The following is a 6,858-nucleotide window of genomic DNA, read 5'->3' as shown; positions in this document are numbered from 1 at the left end:
TAAATCCTTTTCTCTGATTGGTTCAGATTTTTCCCGGGAAATTCAAATTTAAAATTGAGAAAGTTTAATATTTAAGTAGCTATTCATTATTTTACAGAACTTTTAACCTCGAACTTAAAATTCGCGCATTCTTTAGTTTTAGACTCTGCTTAATACTAGGCCGTATACCGTAAAGTCATAACTTTGTCCACCATCTTCATGTAGATTTCAGAGTCAGACATTGGATATCTTGATCAAGCGTTCAGGGTTAACAATACTCCATACAAAAGTTTCAAACTCTGATAAGATTAAGCAAAGACGATCTTTTCGTCCCGCTTTTTACTGGTTATGCCATTAGATGAAAGAACGAGAAAGTTATGTTGTTTGTGTTTTACTGTTTATGAAACAACATGTAATAGAACTGGTAAAGAATAGATATTTTATGTCTATATATAATGATATGGAGAGGAACAGAATAATTTATGTTTTTTTCAAGATGTACTCAATTTGTCTTTTCCCTTGACTCACTTGGCTCTAATTTGATTGACATATTATGCAGTCAATAAATGATGAAGTGTATCACTTTTATTTTTATTTTATAATACTTGAATTTAAGAATTATGTATGCATCGTCGATAATGATCTAAGAAAGTGGAAAGAACCAGAAAGGACTGAAAATTGAAAATAATAATAACAAATAAAATTCCCATACCTGTATAACCAAAAGTCAGGTAAGATGGCCGTCAGAAGCCTAAGAAAGAGCAGAAGCTAAAAATTGAAAATAATAATAAGATAATAAAGATAATTCGTCCTCTAACAAACTTAAGTATTCCTTCTCCTCCACACATTAATCCATTATATACTCCAGTAGGCAGGCTAAGTGCACTTAAACAAATGCAAAACCTGGGGAGAATCTTGGATACAAAACACAGCTGCAGTAGGATACAGTAGATACAGAACAGATACAGTAGGATACAGAAGGATTCAGGAGATACAGAACAGATACAGAACAACAGATTCAGCAGGATACAGAAGATACAGAACAATAGGATACAGGAGATACAGAACAGAAACAGACGGATACAGGAGATACAGAACAGATACAGGAGATACAGAACAGATACAGGATATACAGAACAGATACAGAAGGATACAGGAGATAAAGAACAGATACAGAAGGATACAGGAGATACAGAACAACAGATACAGCAGGATTCAGGAGATACAGAAAAGATACAACAGGATAAAGGAGATACAGAAAAGATAAAGCATGATAAAGGAGATACAGAACAGATACACTAGGATACAGGAGACACGGAAAAGATACAGCAGGATGAAGGAGATACAAAACAGATGCAGTAGGATACAGGAGATACAGAACAGATACAGTAGGATACAGGAGATACAGAGCAGATACAGTAGGATACAGGGAACACAGAAAGGATACAGTAGGATACAGGAGATACAGAACTGATTCAGCAGAGCTCGGCGTACTTACTTTAAATAAACTAATGAAACGAAACTTTATAAGAAGGCAGAAGATAAAATTGTGGATTATAATTTTACAATTTTTTTCTTTGACTTCAGTATTGAAGAAAATAAAATTTTATTGTATTTATACAAGGTTGGATCTCTGTCCAGTCAGTCCCATGAGGGGGGGAGAGGACTGGAGAGGAAGGAAGGGGGGATATGACCCAATCTAAATTAACCTAGTAATCTAAAATCGTTTATCGGATGTAGATTCCATGTTTTTTGGCAACTATGAGTTCCTACCCCGTCCTCATATATCCTCTACACATCTTAAATACCTGTCCTCCTGTCCTTATATGGCAACCTCCACCAACCTAAACAGAGGCCAACCTCCCTCATGCCAGTTCATGACAGACCTTAGTTAGAGCAGTAGTACGGTTAAATATAGGTTACAACTAATCTTAATGAAAAACGTGAAATTTATTCGTTTAGACGGATTTTTTTTTTTTTTTTGATTTCTTAGGAAAGTTTAGAGATTTCTATTTAATTATTATAAAAACTGAATAGGTTAAAGTGAAGAGTACACTGTATTGGAATGTTTCATGTTTATCCCTAAGTTCGAATTGAAAACATTGACAAAGCTAAAACTTATAAAAACCATTAATTTAATTATCTTTCAGAAGATCTTTTTCATATAAATTAGCGTGGATTTTCAAAATTTTCAAAAATGTAATGAAGATCGAATTTTGATGGAGACAAATATTTGAAATTTTGATCACTCATAACCCTTCCCTGGGGCTCCGTGAGGTCCCACAAAAATTTTGGGCCCGATCGGTTCAGCTGTTTTGACGCTTATTGGATACAAACAAACAAACAAACAAACAGACACCCAGACAGACAGACAAGCCAAATTTATATATAGATAAAAACCCTTTCTTCTATACTTTCTCCATGTTTAGTCTAATACAACAAACTTTCCAATTGTATGAACTCTAAAGTATAGTGAAGCATTTATTTTAACCCTATCCCTGCTGGGGTACTTGAAAACCAGGATACGCTGGGGGGGGGGGGTCAATTTGACCCCCCCCCTCTAAATCCCATGTTTTATGTCCAAATATGACAAATGATACATCATTAGAAAGCTCTTGTGCTCTACTTTTAGAATCTGCAAAAAAAATTTGCAAATTTGCGAAAATTGAATTTTTTATCGCAAAATCCAGTTTTATAGTAAAAATGTTTGCAAAAAAAAAATTTGTCAAAAAATGACAAATTATACATTTTTGAAAAGCCCTTGACCATGCCATTTCAAATATGCAAAAATTTTTGCAAAATTTTAAATAACCTGATTTTTAATCAAGAAAAACTAAAAATGTGCAAATTTCCTTTGACAGGTTGTTTGCAAAAAATTTGCAATTTTTTTTTCGCAAAACTTGTGCAATCCGTTTCCTTATGTCATAGGCTTTCCAAAAAGCTAAATTTTATCAAATTCTGACAAGTGAAAGTGGGTCAAAACAAAGATTTAGTTTGTTACAGGCAAAAGCAGTCATTCAGGCAGTGTGCCTGAGGACTCAGGCAGTTAGTATTAAAGCCCGGTTTTAGGCCTAAAGGGAGGGCTTTGGGTATGTAATAAAAGTCAGAAAATTTCAACAGCCTCAGACCAATACTTTTTGAGTTATGTAAAAAAAAACTACAGGGGGGGGTCAAATTGACCCCCCCCCCAGCAGGAATAGGGTTAACCAATACTTTAATTAGAAAATTTTCTGACTTCTGACTTAATTACTGCCTGAGGTTTCTAAGTTTGCATGATTTATATAGAACTTAAAATTTTGAGAATTGATGACTACAAAATGAGCAATATTTCAAATCGTTTTAAGTCAGTTTGATCTTTTGAGTAAGTGCATACAGAAATTACTCAACTTTTTTAACGTAAAACTATTATACTTTATATTAGAAATAATGAAAAAATCGATAATATTATTAAACTATGCGTGATATTTACTAGGTTAAAGAGGGGAAAATTTTACCATAAAGGGAATTTATATTTTTATGCTTTACAACTCAATTTTTAATACTGGTCGATGATCCATTTTTTATTTGTTTAGATTTAAATGGAATATACAAGGATGGCATTTAAATCTGGTTTCAAACGAATTATTTGTCAATATATATAATCGATTTAGGATTTGAAAATAATTCAGAATAAAAGAGGGGAGGGGGGGGGAGAGAAAGAGATGGACGGTTAGAGAGATGGATTGGGGAGGAGATAAATGTTGAAGTGAGTAGAGAAGGAGGGAGCTTAAAATTCGCGCATTCTTTAGTTTTAGACTCTGCTTAATACTAGGCCGTATACCGTAAAGTCATAACTTTGTCCACCATCTTCATGTAGATTTTTATGAGTTATTAAGGAACGAAGAATATTGATAAGCTAGAGGGCAAAATTTGTTTAAAATTCTTCACATCTATACTTTGTAACTCTGGGCCCATGAATGAAATCAAAAAGAACAGTTTTTAGTTGGGAGCAAAAGAAATTGAACACTTACCACAAATTCTAAATTTCTAATCCTTATATTTATGCAGCCTGATAACAGAAATCTTTTATATTTAAAATGTCAACTAATTAATCTAACATAGTTCATAGATTGAAATATGATGGTCTACGACATCATGAAAGTTAGAAATTGTTCAGTTTCTTTGTAAAAAATTCATAAATCAAAATTATCGTTCAGAAATCTATTTTTAATTCGAATATTTATTTTTAATGTATCATTCATTCATGAGATACCAAATATAACTAGTGCAGTGGGACCCATAAAATTGTGGAATAGGCTGAAGTCATTTAATCAACCCTTGCTGTGTCTCATATTCATAGGGCTATCTTCTATTCATTTCAAGTACAAAGCCGACTTTGAACCTGGTACAGCAAGCAAGGCAAAATTGGACAGTACACCATATGAATAATCCCCTTTGAAATGAGAAATGTCTTATTACACAGTTTAATTTAATTATGCCAGTTCATTTTCCCGAACACTCCCTTTAAATTTTATTTTCTCGTTTCGGAAATATTATTTCAAATTACAAAATTTATTTAAAATTTCCAGGTTATCATGTCAAATTTAAGTCAGCAAAGAGTCTCTTAAAGGAAAGGATTGTCTCCAAGATAAATAGTTTTTAGTGTACTGTTTATTGATGAGCCAGTTGTGAGCCATGATGAGCCAGGAGCTGCCGACCATAGCAGTTTTGGTGTACTGTTTATTGATGAGCCAGTTGTGAGCCATGATGAGCCAGGAGCTGCCGACCATAGCAGTTTTGGTGTACTGTTTATTGATGAGCCAGTTGTGAGCCATGATGAGCCAGGAGCTGCCGACCATAGCAGTTTTGGTGTACTGTTTATTGATGAGCCAGTTGTGAGCCATGATGAGCCAGGAGCTGCCGACCATAGCAGTGTTGATTGGGATGTTTTGTATGATCCAACCCAGTCCAATTCAGGACTTAGTCCTGGTTACTTTATACTTTTAATATTAGTTTTTCAAAGTGTTTCAAAGCTAGGGCCGCATGTATATTTAATGATGGAGCGAGAAATAGTTGAACCACGTATACGATGCCGTTGAAATACTTAATTGTGCACCGGTTCAAACCGATAAACCGGTTCAAATAGAAAAGAAGGGGTTCAACTACGTTTACCCGGTTCAACTATTTTTAGCAATTCATCAAATCTGGTTCCAGATTAGATTTTTTTCTGACTAAAATACTTCTCAGTTTCAAATCAAAACATTTCTTGGTTTTAAGGTTTTTCATATGATTAAATTTTACAGAAAATAGAATTTGCAAAATATTCTAGTCTTAGGCTTTAGGGAGTTTTTCAAATCAAAATGTTCTTTTAGATCAACGGAATAGCTCATTTATTTTACATAAATCGTTTTATATGAAGTTTTCTGGGTACAAGATTTTTTTAAAATAAACTTTTCCAGAATATACCAGTTTCCAGAATATACAAGTTTCCAGAATATACAAGTTTCCAGAATATACAAGTTTCCAGAATATACAAGTTTCCAGAATATACAAGTTTCCAGAATATGGAAGTTTCCAGAATATAGAAGTTTCCAGAATATACCAGTTTCCAGAATATGGAAGTTTCCAGAATATAGAAGTTTTCAGAATATAGAAGTTTCCACTAACCCCAACCTTTATATATATATTCTGGATATCTCTGCACTACAGTGTATCCCCCAACCTTGCATATATTCTGGATATCTCTTCACTACCCCCCAACCTTGCATATATTCTGGATATCTCTGCACTACCCCCCAACCTTGTATATATTCTGGATATCTCTGCACTACCCCCCAACCTTGTATATATTCTGGATATCTCTTCACTACCCCCCAACCTTGCATATATTCTGGATATCTCTGCACTACCCACCTTGTATATATTCTGGATATCTCTGCACTACCCCCCAACCTATATATATATTCTGGATATCTCTGCACTACCCTCCAACCTTAAAATTAGATTAAATTTCTCTTTCCTCTCCCCGGAAAGCCTGCAGAGAATATGAATTTATGAAAAATATGAAATAGTGTTGATTAGCCTGATGTTCAGCTCTAGGAAGATACAAAACAGTTTTGAAAAGGTAATTTTGCAGATAGTTCAGAAAATATTTGAAAATCTTCTTTATAGGGAATTTTTATATAAGTGTTAGAAGTAGGAAAAATTTAGATTATTAAAAGTTAGATTTAGAATAAGAGGCTGAACTAACATTAGAAATAGTCCGGATTTTTAATGATAATAATAATATTTTAAATTCTGATGACTAACAATTTAACTATAAGAAAAATATTAAAAGGGTTAAAGTGATTCTTAAGGACTTAATGAAGGGTCCAAGTTAAAATTTGAACGGTCATGACAAATATCTATATATGGTATAAACTAATATAAAACTGGTTAAGACTAATATTTAAATGATTTAGACTAAAATTGAATGGTAATGACAAATATTTAAATGGTAAATGACTAATATCTAAATAGTTTAGACTAAAATTGAATGGTAATGACTAATGTATAAATGGTTTAGATTAAAATGGAATGGTCATGACAAATATCTATATATGGTATAAACTAATATAAAACTGGTTTAGACTAATATTTGAATGGTAAAGACTAAAATTTAATGGTTTAGACTAATATTTTAATGGTTTAGACTAATATTTAAATGGTTTAGACTAATATTTAAATGGTTTAGACTAATATTTAAATGGTTTAGACTAATATTTAAATGGTTTAGATTAATAGTTAAATGGTTTAGACTAATATTTGAATGGTTTAGACTAATATTTAAATGGTTTAGACTAATATTTAAATGGTTTAGACTAATATTTAAACGGTTTAAATGTCGACCCTCACAAGATG

This window comes from Eurytemora carolleeae, unplaced genomic scaffold, assembly GCF_000591075.1.
Source record: "Eurytemora carolleeae unplaced genomic scaffold, Eaff_2.0 scaffold17, whole genome shotgun sequence".
Lineage (NCBI taxonomy): Eukaryota > Metazoa > Arthropoda > Copepoda > Calanoida > Temoridae > Eurytemora > Eurytemora carolleeae.
The sequence above is the reverse complement of the archived record's forward strand: the minus strand, read 5'-3'. Positions refer to the sequence as shown.